Source organism: Bombina bombina, chromosome 3 (genome assembly GCF_027579735.1).
Source record: "Bombina bombina isolate aBomBom1 chromosome 3, aBomBom1.pri, whole genome shotgun sequence".
NCBI classification, from domain to species: Eukaryota; Metazoa; Chordata; class Amphibia; order Anura; family Bombinatoridae; genus Bombina; species Bombina bombina.
Window position 1 is genome coordinate 371,114,995 of NC_069501.1, and position 14,637 is coordinate 371,129,631.

Below are 14,637 nucleotides of genomic sequence, written 5' to 3' on the forward strand. Positions count from 1 at the left end.
TTAAAATAATAAAATATACAAAAGTATACACCATAAAAAATGAATACAGAAGACAAAAACAATTGGTTATAAGAAAGCATCATAAAGGGACTGAAAGATGAATAAGAAAGGTCAGAAATTCCACCTCAGTGAAATAAGGACCAATCAAAGTCGCGATTCAAGCCTCTTGGTTGTAAAGTTCTTAGCTCATAAATCCAAAACATCAGATAGACAATATATATATTATTTTTTATATAATATATTATTTGAGACTGGAAGTGTGGAGGTGCTGTCTAGTCCTTAAAATTATAAAGAGAGAGCACTGTTTACCAATAATATGTCTATAAAGGTAACATAGGTCTATTTACAGTGGTACAACTATGCACCAACTGTGACCACTAGAAACCTAAGTCTGCTAAAATGTCCAACATTGAGAAAAGCCTTCAAGTCATCTATTCTATAGATGTAAGTTGGTCGTGATGTAGTCTATTTTTAGCTGTCTTGCTATTAAAAGTATAGTAAGTTGGGTATCCAAAAATAATTAACTGACTTAAAGGGACACTGAACCCAATTTTTTTCTTTTTTGATTCAGATAGAGCATGAAATGTTAAGCAACTTTCTAATTTATTCCTATTATCAAATTTTCTTCATTCTCTTGGAATCTTTATTTGAAATGCAAGAATGTAAGTTTAGATGCCGGCCCATTTTTGGTGAACAACCTAGGTTGTCCTTGCTGATTGGTGGAAAAATGCATCCACCAATCAAAAACTGCTTTCCAGAGTGCTGAACCAAGAAAAAAGCTTAGATGCCTTCTTTTTTATATAAAGATAGCAAGAGAATGAAGAAACATTGATAATAGGAGTAAATTAGAAAGTTGCTTAAAATTACATGCTCTATCTGAATGACGAAAGAAATGTTTTGGGTTCAGTGTCCCTTTAAGGTTTAAGAGATAAAAAAATTGTTAACTGAAAATGTTCTATGTTAGATAATTTCTTACTTTCATATAACTATGTGTATATGCCCCACAAAGGGATTAAACACATAATTAAAGTCACCTTCAAAGCACCAGTGCACTACTGAGAGATACCTGGGCACATCTGGTGAGCCAATGATAACTGTGTAGTGACCAATTACCAGCTAGTTTTTTTAAGAAAGGATACCAAGCGAACAAAGTCAATTTAATAACAGAATGTATTAAATGTAAACATTTCTTAAAATTACACGCTCTGGGGTAGATTTACCAATGTTTGTCCGACATGATAGGCTGTAGCGTATCATGTCCGACAGACATCACTGAATGCCAACAGCATACGATGTCGGCATTTATCATTGCACAAGCAGTTCACCAGAACTGCTTGTGCAATGCCGCCCCCTGCGGATTCGTCATTTCTGACATAAGAACAGAAGACCTGGGGGCGTGGGAATCGCTGCTCCGGTGTTCCAAGCTTGCAAGGAATAAAAGGTAAGTATTTAAAAAAAACGGCTGCAATGTAAACTTTCATGAATCAAAATGTGCCCTTGTTTTTTTTCTTTTCGTTTTTTTATTTAATGTTCAGCATATTACATTCAGACAATTATTTACGCCATTCAAGGCACATATTAAACAAACATTGTTTAAATCAATACTTAACTACATTGTTAATACAAGCTAAATTAATAATCTCTCAGGCCTAGATTTGGAGTTTGGCGGTAGCCGTGAAAACCAGCGTTAGAGGCTCCTAACGCTGGTTTTAGGCTACCGCCGGTATTTGGAGTCAGTCAAAAAAGGGTATAACGCTCACTTTTCAGCCGCAACTTTTCCATACCGCAGATCCCCTTACGTCATTTGCGTATCCTATCTTTTCAATGGGATCTTTCTAACTCCGGTATTTAGAGTCGTGGCTGAAGTGAGCGTTAGAAACGACAAAACTCCAGCCGCAGAAAAAAGTCAGTAGTTAAGAGCTTTCTGGGCTAACGCCGGTTCATAAAGCTCTTAACTACTGTGCTCTAAAGTACACTAACACCCATAAACTACCTATGTACCCCTAAACCGAGGTCCCCCCACATCACCGCCACTCGATTAATTTTTTTTAACCCCTAATCTGCCGACCGCCACCTACGTTATACTTATGTACCCCTAATCTGCTGCCCCTAACACCGCCGACCCCTATATTATATTTATAAACCCCTAACCTGCCCCCCACAACGTCGCCGCCAGCTACCTACAATAATTAACCCCTAATCTGCCGACCGCAAAGCGCCGCTACTTACGTTATCCTTATGTACCCCTAATCTGCTGCCCCTAACACCGCCGACCCCTATATTATATTTATTAACCCCAAATCTGCCCCCCACAACGTTGCCTCCACCTGCCTACACTTATTCACCCCTAATCTGCTGACCGGACCACACTGCTATTATAATAAAGTTATTAACCCCTAATCCGCCTCACTAACCCTATAATAAATAGTATTAACCCCTAATCTGCCCTTCCTAACATCGCCGACACTTAACTTCAAACATTAACTCCTAATCTGCCGACTGGAGCTCACCGCTATTCTAATAAATGTATTAACCCCTAAAGCTAAGTCTAACCCTAACACTAACACCCCCCTAAGTTAAATATAATTTACATCTAACGAAATTAATTAACTCTTATTAAATAAATTATTCCTATTTAAAGCTAAATACTTACCTGTAAAATAAATCCTAATATAGCTACAATATAAATTATAATTATATTATAGCTATTTTAGGATTTATATTTATTTTACAGGTAACTTTGTATTTATTTTAACCAGGTACAATAGCTAAAATAGTTAAAATAATTACAAAATTACCTGTAAAATAAATCCTAACCTAAGTTACAATTAAACCTAACACTACACTATCAATAAATTAATTAAATAAAATACCTACAATTACCTACAATTAAACCTAACACTACACTATCAATACATTAATTAAATACAATATCTACAAATAAATACAATGAAATAAACTAACTAAAGTACAAAAAATAAAAAAGAACTAAGTTACAAAAAATAAAAAAATATTTACAAACATCAGAAAAATATTACAACAATTTTAAACTAATTTTCCTACTCTAAGCCCCCTAATAAAATAACAAAGACCCCCAAAATAAAAAAATGCCCTACCCTATTCTAAATTACTAAAGTTCAAAGCTCTTTTACCTTACCAGCCCTGAACAGGGCCCTTTGCGGGGCATGCCCCAAAGAATTCAGCTCTTTTGCCTGTAAAAAAACACATACAATACCCCCCCCCCCAACATTACAACCCACCACCCACATACCCCTAATCTAACCCAAACCCCCCTTAAATAAACCTAACACTAAGCCCCTGAAGATCTTCCTACCTTATCTTCACCATACCAGGTTCACCGATCGATCCAGAAGAGCTCCTCCGATGTCCTGATCCAAGCCCAAGCGGGGGGCTGAAGAGGTCCATGATCCGGCTGAAGTCATCATCCAAGCGGGAGCTGAAGAGGTCCATGATCCGGCTGAAGTCTTCATCCAAGCGGGAGCTGAAGAGGTCCATGATCCGGCTGAAGTCTTCTATCAACGGCATCTTCAATCTTCTTTCTTCGGGAGCCATCATCTTCCATCCGACGCGGAACATCCTCTTCTCCCGACGCCTACTCGCCGAATGACGGTTCCTTTAAATGACGTCATCCAAGATGGCGTCCCTCGAATTCCGGATTGAACTTGATTCTGATTGGCTGATTCCATCAGCCAATCAGAAAATTCCTACCTTAATTCCGATTGGCTGATAGAATCCTATCAGCCAATCGGAATTCGAGGGACGCCATCTTGGATGACGTCATTTAAAGGAACCGTCATTCGGCGAGTAGGCGTCGGGAGAAGAGGATGTTCCGCGTCGGATGGAAGATGATGGCTCCCGAAGAAAGAAGATTGAAGATGCCGTTGATAGAAGACTTCAGCCGGATCATGGACCTCTTCAGCTCCCGCTTGGATGATGACTTCAGCCGGATCATGGACCTCTTCAGCCCCCCGCTTGGGCTTGGATCAGGACATCGGAGGAGCTCTTCTGGATCGATCGTGAACCTGGTATGGTGAAGATAAGGTAGGAAGATCTTCAGGGGCTTAGTGTTAGGTTTATTTAAGGGGGGTTTGGGTTAGATTAGGGGTATGTGGGTGGTGGGTTGTAATGTTGGGGGGGGGTATTGTATGTGTTTTTTTACAGGCAAAAGAGCTGAATTCTTTGGGGCATGCCCCGCAAAGGGCCCTGTTCAGGGCTGGTAAGGTAAAAGAGCTTTGAACTTTAGTAATTTAGAATAGGGTAGGGCATTTTTTTATTTTGGGGGTCTTTTTTTTTTTTTAGGGGGCTTAGAGTAGGTGTAATTAGTTTAAAATTGTTGTAATATTTTTCTGATGTTTGTAAATATTTTTTTATTTTTTGTAACTTAGTTCTTTTTTATTTTTTGTACTTTAGTTAGTTTATTTCATTGTATTTATTTGTAGATATTGTATTTAATTAATGTATTGATAGTGTAGTGTTAGGTTTAATTGTAGGTAATTGTAGGTATTTTATTTAATTAATTTATTGATAGTGTAGTGTTAGGTTTAATTGTAACTTAGGTTAGGATTTATTTTACAGGTAATTTTGTAATTATTTTAACTATTTTAGCTATTGTACCTGGTTAAAATAAATACAAAGTTACCTGTAAAATAAATATAAATCCTAAAATAGCTATAATATAAATATAATTTATATTGTAGCTATATTAGGATTTATTTTACAGGTAAGTATTTAGCTTTAAATAGGAATAATTTATTTAATAAGAGTTAATTAATTTCGTTAGATGTAAATTATATTTAACTTAGGGGGGTGTTAGTGTTAGGGTTAGACTTAGCTTTAGGGGTTAATACATTTATTAGAATAGCGGTGAGCTCCAGTCGGCAGATTAGGGGTTAATGTTTGAAGTTAGGTGTCGGCGATGTTAGGGAGGGCAGATTAGGGGTTAATACTATTTATTATAGGGTTAGTGAGGCGGATTAGGGGTTAATAACTTTATAATAATAGCGGTGTGGTCCGCTCGGCAGATTAGGGGTTAATAAGTGTAGGCAGGTGGAGGCGACGTTGTGGGGGGCAGATTAGGGGTTAATAAATATAATATAGGGGTCGGCGGTGTTAGGGGCAGCAGATTAGGGGTACATAGGGATAATATAAGTAGCAGCGGTTTACGGAGCGGCAGATTAGGGGTTAAAAATAATATACAGGGGTCAGCGATAGCGGGGGCGGCAGAATAGGGGTTAATAAGTGTAAGGTTAGGGGTGTTTAGACTCGGGGTACATGTTAGAGTGTTAGGTGCAGACGTAGGAAGTGTTTCCCCATAGCAAACAATGGGGCTGCGTTAGGAGCTGAACGCGGCTTTTTTGCAGGTGTTAGGTTTTTTTTCAGCTCAAACAGCCCCATTGTTTTCTATGGGGGAATCGTGCACGAGCACGTTTTTGAGGCTGGCCGCGTCCGTAAGCAACTCTGTTATCGAGAGTTGCAGTGGCGTTAAATATGCTGTACGCTCCTTTTTTGGAGCCTAACGCAGCCATTCTGTGGACTCTCAATACCAGAGTTATTTTAAAGGTGCGGCCAGAAAAAAGCCAGCGTTAGCTACGCGGGTCGTTACCGACAAAACTCTAAATCTAGCCGTAAGTTAACAATACAATAATAATATCAACATATGTAACTTACATCTTAACCAAATTATAAAATTATCAATTTAATCCAAACAAAAACATTGTTCAAATCCACACTTAACTACCTTGTTGATACAACCTAAATTAGTAGTCACTAAGTTAACAATTACTAACCCAGTCATAATATTAGCGTGTTCTAACTTACAGTTTGACCAAATTAAAGGGCCACTGTAAGTAAATATTTTCTATGCCTGTTACTAACTAACTACCCCAAATACGCTTTTTATCAATAGCATTTCATTAACATATCTCTACCTTATATCAGAAATCTTGTCTGCAAATTTAATTGTTTTCCAAACCCACTCCGTGGGTATCCTTTGCTCTGTACCAATCCGTTTACAATACCTAGGTTTCAAAATGGCGCTTTAAACACAAAGTTATTGGTTTAAGTATTTTGAACATGCAGTGCTGAAAATAGTGGGCAGGATAACGTGACATCATCAGCGAATAAAAGATATAACTTTTAGAACGTTATGAAACTTCGTTTTGGAGAAAATATAGGTCAGTAGGTTTTAATTAATGTTTATTAACTTTAATATGTTAGTTGTTTATCTTAAAAATTATAACAGAAAGTAATCCCTTAAGTAGCGATCGGATATGACCTTAATTATATATTTTATGCTGCTGAGTCATTTTTATTCCCTATACTACCCTCTACTTGTACTCCCTTCAACCTCCAACAAAACAAAAAAAAAAGAAAGGAAAAAAAAAAGGGGAGGGGACTACAATCTCATTTTTTTCTGTCACTCTTCCATGCTTACTAGTTACCATATCCCCAAGAGTACCAATTCTGAATTTTGAAAGGGAAATATTATATGATCAATTTCCGTAGTCGGAAGTGATTTAATAAATACTGCCCATTTGCTGAGGAATTGTCTAATATCAGATTCCTTATCTATATTAGTATCTCGCTGTTCTAATATACATTGCTTCTTGAGATAATTTTTAATTTAATCTCTGAAACAGTTGGTATCTCTCTTGTTTTCTATTTCTTAAAAATTAGATACCTAGCCGCCAAGAGAGATGAAATTATTAATTTTTCACTGGGCTGATATTCTTCCTGGTTTTTTAGACAAAACAAAACCTGACTCAGTGATAGCACCAGAGGGGAGATATTAAGTGATACATTCACCCAGAATTCTAATTTACGCCAAAATTGTCTGATCAATGGACAATTCCAGAGCATATGTATCAGGTCTGCAGCAATAAGAGAACATTTAGGACATTTGTAAAAATTTGGGTTTCGCAGCTTATGCCCTTTTTCGGGAATATAATAAAATTTGTGTAGAAGTTTAAGGTGTGCTTCTCTCCAGGTATCTGAGAGAGTAGCCTGTGATACTTTATGAATGGACATTTGTATAAATTTAGAATCAATATTATCCTGTGGTAACATTGAATTCCAATCGTGAGCAGTTTTCTCAAGAATATGACTTTCTTTTCCAGATCCCAAAAGATGGTAGCAGGGAGTAATAAACATAAGCCCTTTCTTTACCAGAGTGAGCCATCCCTCTAAACTACCTAAATCCCAGTGCCACTTCGCTTCCCTCATTAGGTCTGAGACAAAATGCCTTACCTGCAAATATGCAAAAAACTCTTTATTAGAGAGATTGAAATTGTTCTTGAGTTCCTCAAATGTTTTAATGCATTTTTTCTCATGATCAACAAAATGTACAATCCTATCGAGTCCTAGTGAATGCCATTTTTTAAAGACTGATGAATCTAAACCAGCTTGAAATTTTGGATTCCCCAACAGGGGTAAGTATTGAGAGACCTTACAATTTATTGTTAAAAGCTTTCCTATCTTCCACCAAGCCCTTAATGGATTAGAGAACATTTTAAGTCTCCTGATACTAGATGGTCATTCTTTTGGCTCACAATGTATCAGCGCACGTGGTAGAAATGGATCACAAATACTTTCCTCAAGTGCATTATTCAGAACATAGTTGTTGCAAAAGATCCAATCTGCCACGATTCCTGCTAAAAAAGCAAGGTTGTACAGACGTATATCAGGTAAGGCAAAGCCTCCATAGGCTTTTGCAAGTGATAATTTAATCAACAATATCCTAGGCCTTTTATTCTGCCAAATAAATCTTCTGAGCATACTATTTAATGCTCGAATATCTCTCTCTAGGAGTGTTAACGCTGTGTTCTGTAAAATATAAAGTATCTTAAAGAAAAGGACGATCTTAAATAGCGCTATTCGTCCAGAGATAGAGAGTGGTAAATTTTCCCAACTTCTAAGTTTTTCTCTGAAAGTTGATAAAACTGGAAGTATATTGAGGTTATACAAGTCATCTGGTTTACTTGGGATTAAAATCCCTAGATATTTAAATTAATCCTTAACCATTCGAAAATGAATATTAAGAAAGGAGCTATTGTTTCTTCTGAGCCAAAGAAGTTCTGATTTTGTGGCGTTTACTTTATAACCCGAGAACGAGCCAAATTGGTTAATAATCTGAAGAAGTTTAGGTACATTAGTTTTGGTATCTGACAGATATGTAAGTATGTCATCAGCATAGAGGGCTATTTCTAGCTCTTGTTTACCTATTTTAATACCTTCTAGTTGTCGTCTAATCATAATTGCTAATGGTTCAATGCAGAGAGTGCTAAGCTGAATTCTATATTTTTCAGTTTTTTACTATTTTAAAAAAACTTTTTTTTTAACTTTTTTATTTCCCCCCCAGATCCCCAAGACTTATACCATTGGAAAGGTTAGGCGATTACCTTTCCAATGGTAGGTCTTGGGGGTCTGTAGCTGCTTAGATCCCTGAGATACAGGTTTCTAAGCAGCATGCCCCCTTTCCCTATACTTTGTATGGACAATTTTAAATAAAGTTGCGCGGTGACGTCATCACGTCATTGCGCATGACGTCACCGCACGTAACGGGAAGCCCCGGCGATGCCTGTCACTATGCAGGCCCGATCGCCAGGGTAGGAGCTGGTGGGGGCCCCCAGATTGGAAATAAGTAGTTGAGTGCTAATGACGGCTCTGAGCCGTCATTAGCACTCAAGGGGTTAAAGAGAAGAGGGGAGAGAGGGCAGCCCTGGCGAGTTCCCCTGCCCAACATGATTTGTGGGGACAGCGTATTGTTAACTATTATTTTCGTGTAAGGTTGATTATATAAGTTTTTAATGAAGTTGAGAAAGCCTCCTCTAAAGCCAAATTTGCCTAAAGAAAAGAAGAGATGATCATGTTGGACGGAGTCAAACGCTTTCTCAGCATCAATTGAAATAACAGCTAGATCAGGGACTGCCTCTCCTCTCCCCTCCATCATTGTTTCCATATTATAAAAATACTCTGATACAACCAAAGCCTCTCTAATTTTCGCTGAAGAATTTCGATCATTTAAGAACCCGGCTTGGTCTTTATAAATAATGTTAGTAAGTATTACCTGCAATCTTTGAGCAAGAATTGACATAAAGATTTTATAGTCAGAGTTTAATAAGGCAATAGGTCTGTATGACTCTTTCTGAGTTGGATCTTTCCCACTTTTAAAAATTAGAGTTGTAAATGAAGCTGAAAAAGAGTTTGCCACAGGCTCTCCAGTAATGTACATATGATTATATAATTTGCAAAAATGTAATGTAATCTCTGAGGATAAAATTTTGTAGAATTCATTAGTTAGCCCGTCTGGCCCAGATGCTTTATTCATAGCCAAATCAGAAATAACTTTCTTTATTTCCTCTTCTGTGATCGGATCGGAGCATTGAGAATCTCTACTGATTCCTCAGATATCTTAGGGCAAAGAATCTTGCTCCAGAAGTCCTCAGCCTGAGCAGAATCTGAGTTTCTGGAGGCGTATATTTCTTGATAATATTTTACCAGCTCTTCAGATATTTCTTTGTTTTTGGAGAGATACTTCCCCTTTAGAGATAGTTTCTCAATTAATGGTGACTTTTTGTCACTTTTAACCAATTTGGCCAATAATTTCCCGGACTTGTTTTCATATCTGTATAATTTCGACTGTAATTTTAAATCTTTTTGAGTTTCTCAATACAGTGCAAATGCATCTTTATTGCTCTTAGCTCTAATGTATTTTGCCCAATTAGCCGGGTTTTTATCTAGGAGAAGTCGATTATATGAATTTATTACGGCATTAGTTCATTCTTTTTCTAGAAACACTTGTGCAAAGTCCGTGTGTGTAGTTAGGCAAATGGATATAGTTATGTCCAACGTATTCTGTTCAGTCAGATTAAAGAGGTATAACACAATGTTCAGTGTACACAGCAAGTAAAGGGAGAAATAAATAAATGGACAGCGTCAAAGACAATCCTGACTCACCACTCCAAGGAAGGCTATTACAGCATCTCTCGGTACTGTAAATGGGTATGCAGCCACTATCCACTTCACACAGGACGTATCGCTCACCTCTATGGTGTAAGCATCAGCTCCGTGGCAATGCACCTTTCCACGAGGTTTGAGCGTTCTTTCCTTCTCGGCGTCTCCGGCCAGCATGTACCTCCTCAGCACTTCCGGGTGACGTCAGACGCTGTCAGACGCTGTCCTTTCCAATTCGTTTGCGTGGTGCTCCCAAATGCTGTGAATACAGCCTCTATTGACCGGACAAAAGATCCAAAGCTGGGATAAATCTTGTTCCTTCACAGGATAGGAGGGCTCCTCTCCCTCCCAAAGTAGTAGAAAAAATAATCCAAAGGACCAAAGGATATAAATAAAAAGTCAATTCTTTATTGTTGAATTAAAAGAAATGGGCATCAAAATAGGGGGAAAAGGAAGAAACGAGCAGGTCTTACGCGTTTCGGCAAGGTTCAGCCGTACTCATAGACCATACATGCTCACAGGTGATACAAACTTATATACCGTATAGGGATTACCCATTGGTTAAAACATCACACACCTCCTAAACACCCTTTTGAAAGGGATAATATCACACAGGTTATATTATAGAAAATTAACGGTTTAACACCATTACTCAGTGTATTTATACATAGTACTGAAGATCCTAAAACAAAACAAAATACCTATTACATTATAAATATAGGCAAATATATACAAAAGGAAACATCATAATGCAAAAATATATACAGACCAATAAATCAATAACAAAATAAAGACACCCATAGATATAAATTTTATTCGTAGGTATAAATTTTATCAGATGATCACACTAGTGGATAAGAAATATATAAGTAATTCATATATATTAAATATGTTGGAATATATATTAGAATGAATAGTTCCAGTTAATAATATTTAAGCATGATCATTATGATGTAATAAATACCTAGAAATGACTATACATGGCTGAATATAAATTCATTCAAAATAATTAATTGATATATTTCTAGAGGAAATAGGTTCAGTAATATACATATAAATTAATTCTCCCAAAAATTAATGAGGTCATTCTCTGAATTAAAGCCATCAGGTTTCAAAGTGCATAGTTTATGGATCCAATAAACCTCTTGGCGTGCCAAGGTGGACCATTTATCACCACCTCTAGGATTATTCTTAATGATTTCTATGGCATTCCATTTAAAACTACACACATTTCCATGATGTATATCTATAAAATGGCTTGCTAAATCGGAACAATGTTGTTCATTTCTAATGTATCCCAGATGTTCACGGATACGAGTACGAATGTCACGGGAGGTCATACCCACGTACTGAATTTTATGTTCCGTGCAACAGATGAGATACACTATATATGAAGAAGAGCAATTGATACAACCCCTAGTATCAAACGTCTGATTAGTGACATAGGAACTAAATGAACTACCTATCTTAATATGCTCGCAAGCTTTACAGTTCTTTCCACATTTATATGTTCCATTATGTCTAAGCCAAGAACTTTGGCTATCAGGTTTTCGCAACTGACTAGGTGAGATCAAATTGCCCAATGTAAGCCCTCTTTTATATGTAAATCTACATCCTCCTTTAACCACATCCTTAAGAGAATCATCTCCATATAACATAGGCAAATATTTTTTAACTATGTTACAAATTTGATAGTATTGGTTGGAATACCTTGTAATGAAATTTGGTTTATTGTCAAATTGGGTCTTTTTTTCACTGGACTTGTCTGCTACTAAAAGTAAACTATTTCTGTCACATTGTGTTGCATAGTCATGAGCCTGTTTAATAACTTTCTTACAATAACCCCTCTTTTGGAGTCTAATGCCTAAATTATTACACTCAGAGTTGAATACTTGTTCATTTGAACAAATTCTACGATTTCTAAGGAACTGTCCTTTCGCTATACCCTGGAACACATGTCTTGGATGAGAGCTGGAAGAGTGTAGGATTGAATTCCCAGCTATTGGTTTACGAAACAATTGAGTTTCAACTTTATCAGAGTTCCCATCAATGACCAACTCCACATCCAAGAAGTGTATTTTGTGCTTTTGCCATTCATATGTAAACTTAATCTCAGGGATGCAAGAATTAAGATATCCAACAAATCTCTGTGCCTCTGAGGAGTTAAATTTGGTGAGAAATATAAGATCGTCAATAAATCTTTTGTAACAAACAATTCCCCCAGATGAGTCAATACCATTAGGTCCAAAGAGGTATTTATATTCAAACCAGCCCATAAATAAATAGGCATAGGAGGGGGCGAATTTCGCCCCCATGGCTGTGCCCCTCAATTGGACGTAATATGATCCCTCAAACTGGAAGTAATTGCGTTCCAAAAGAAAACGAATAGATCTAATAATGAAGTCTTTAGTTTCATTGGAATAGTTAGTAAGCCGATTAAGGAAAAATGCTACAGCTTCCAGGCCCAAAGTGTGTGGTATAGACGTGTATAAAGCTTCCACATCCACAGTTAACCAGCTCATATCTTCCACCACCTGCACACCCTCAATAACATTTAACAAATGCGTAGTGTCTCTCAAAAAGCTGGGAAGAGAGGAAACCAAGGGCTGCAAAATGCTGTCAATCCACTCTGACAGATGTTCAAATAGTGAACCGATTCCTGCAACTATTGGTCTTCCCTTTATGTTAGCTATACTCTTGTGAGTCTTGGGCAGGTGGTGGAAGATAGGAATAATGGGGTCTGTGATGTAAAGGAACTCAAATGTGTCCTTATCAATAATACCAAGGTGAAGGCCATCATCTAATAAACCTCTTAACTGTTTTTGAAAACATGAGGTAGGGTTTCTGCTTAGTCTTCTATAGGAGGAAAGATCATTAACCAATGGGTAATCCCTATACGGTATATAAGTTTGTATCACCTGTGAGCATGTATGGTCTATGAGTACGGCTGAACCTTGCCGAAACGCGTAAGACCTGCTCGTTTCTTCCTTTTCCCCCTATTTTGATGCCCATTTCTTTTAATTCAACAATAAAGAATTGACTTTTTATTTATATCCTTTGGTCCTTTGGATTATTTTTTCTACTATCTTCATTCTTTTTCTCTCAGTTTCAGTTTCTTATTTATCATAGCATTATATGCAATAATTTCGCCTCTTAGTACTTCTTTTGCAGCTTCCCAGAATAGAACAGGACGATCCCTATATTCATAATTACAATTATTGTAATCATTAAATTTATTCCTGAGCCAATTCTTAAATTTTAAGTCAGATGCTAAAAAGGAAGGGAAATAGAACCACATGGATTTAAATTTAGGATATTTCATCTGAAAGTCTAGGGAGATTGGTCTATGATCTGATAAAAAAATAGGCAATATTTTTGCTTTTACCTTAAATGTGCATAGCCTTTCATCAATTTAAAAAAAAATCGATTCTTGATAATGTTTTATGGGCTTTAGATAAACATGTAAAGTCCCTGCAATCAGGGTTCTGGATCCTCCAAATATCTCTAATATCTAAATTCTGCATAATTCTAGCAAGTAGTTTGGTTTCTAAGTTATCCTTTTTATGTTTTTTATGTTTCACATTTTGCCTTAATCTATCAAGAGGGCAGTGTGGGGCCATATTGAAATCTCCTCCAAGGATTAAGTAGCCCTCAGAGATAGAGAGAATTTTAGACTGCAGCAGATTCCAGAATTCTGGTTCAAGGGTATTAGGTGCATAAATATTACAAAGCGTAAAAAACAATTTATCAATTTTAATTTTTAAGATCACCGATCTCCCCTCTGAGTCTGTTCTAACATATAGAACTTCTGCATTGATCTTCTTCCCTATTGATATAGCCACCCCTCTCTTTCTCCCAGAACCTGGTGAGGCATAAACCTCTTTTACCCAAGATGTCTTAAGTTTCATGGCTTCCTCCAGGATTAGGTGTGTTTCCTGGAGGAATGCTATATCTGTATCAATTCTTCTTAAATGAGTGAGAATTGATTTCCTTTTAATGGGAGTGGTAATACCTCCCACATTATAGGATACTACTTTAAAGTTAGCCATAAGATTTATCATTTAGCTGGTGGAGGGAGAAAGGAGAAAAAACAAAAAAAAAACAATCTACCCATAATATAACCCTGCATTCTATTGTTATCCAAAGATTAAGCGGCAGTAATTTAAACTAACCCAATATTACTCAGGAGGATTTAGTTGCCTCAATAATTTTTCCGCATCTTGTGCGTTATCAAAAAATAAACTTCTCCTTTAACATAGATTTTCAATTTTGAAGGATAAATAATTAAGGCCTGATAGCCCTGTTGAATAAATTTAGTGCAAATTGGGGCCAAGTTCCTTCTCTTAGATGCTGTTTCAGCTGAATAATCTTGGTATAGGAGAATTTTATTTTCCTTAAAAGTAATAGGCTGGTTCTTGCGAAAATGTTGAAGTAAGATTACCTTATCCTGAAAATTAAGCAGCTTTGCTATTACTTGTCTAGGTCTACTGTTTCCTTTATTATCCACCTGTGGTTTCCCTATTCTGTGTGCCCTTTCAACTACTATCTGATGGTAAGTAAGGGGGATTTTAAGAAGCTGAGCTAGTGTCTCTGAAAGGAATGTACTTAAATCTTCGGGTTGTTTCCCCTCAGGTACCCCTATGATTCGAATATTATTTCTCCTTG

The 14,637-nt window shown here is 36.9% G+C and overlaps 1 protein-coding gene across 1 annotated transcript in view; it reads left to right on the forward strand.

Moving 5' to 3' along the window:
- The window catches only part of F5 (coagulation factor V), a 423,639-nt gene that overhangs the window by 198,149 nt on the left and 210,853 nt on the right, over positions 1-14,637 (forward strand). The window lies entirely within an intron of this gene.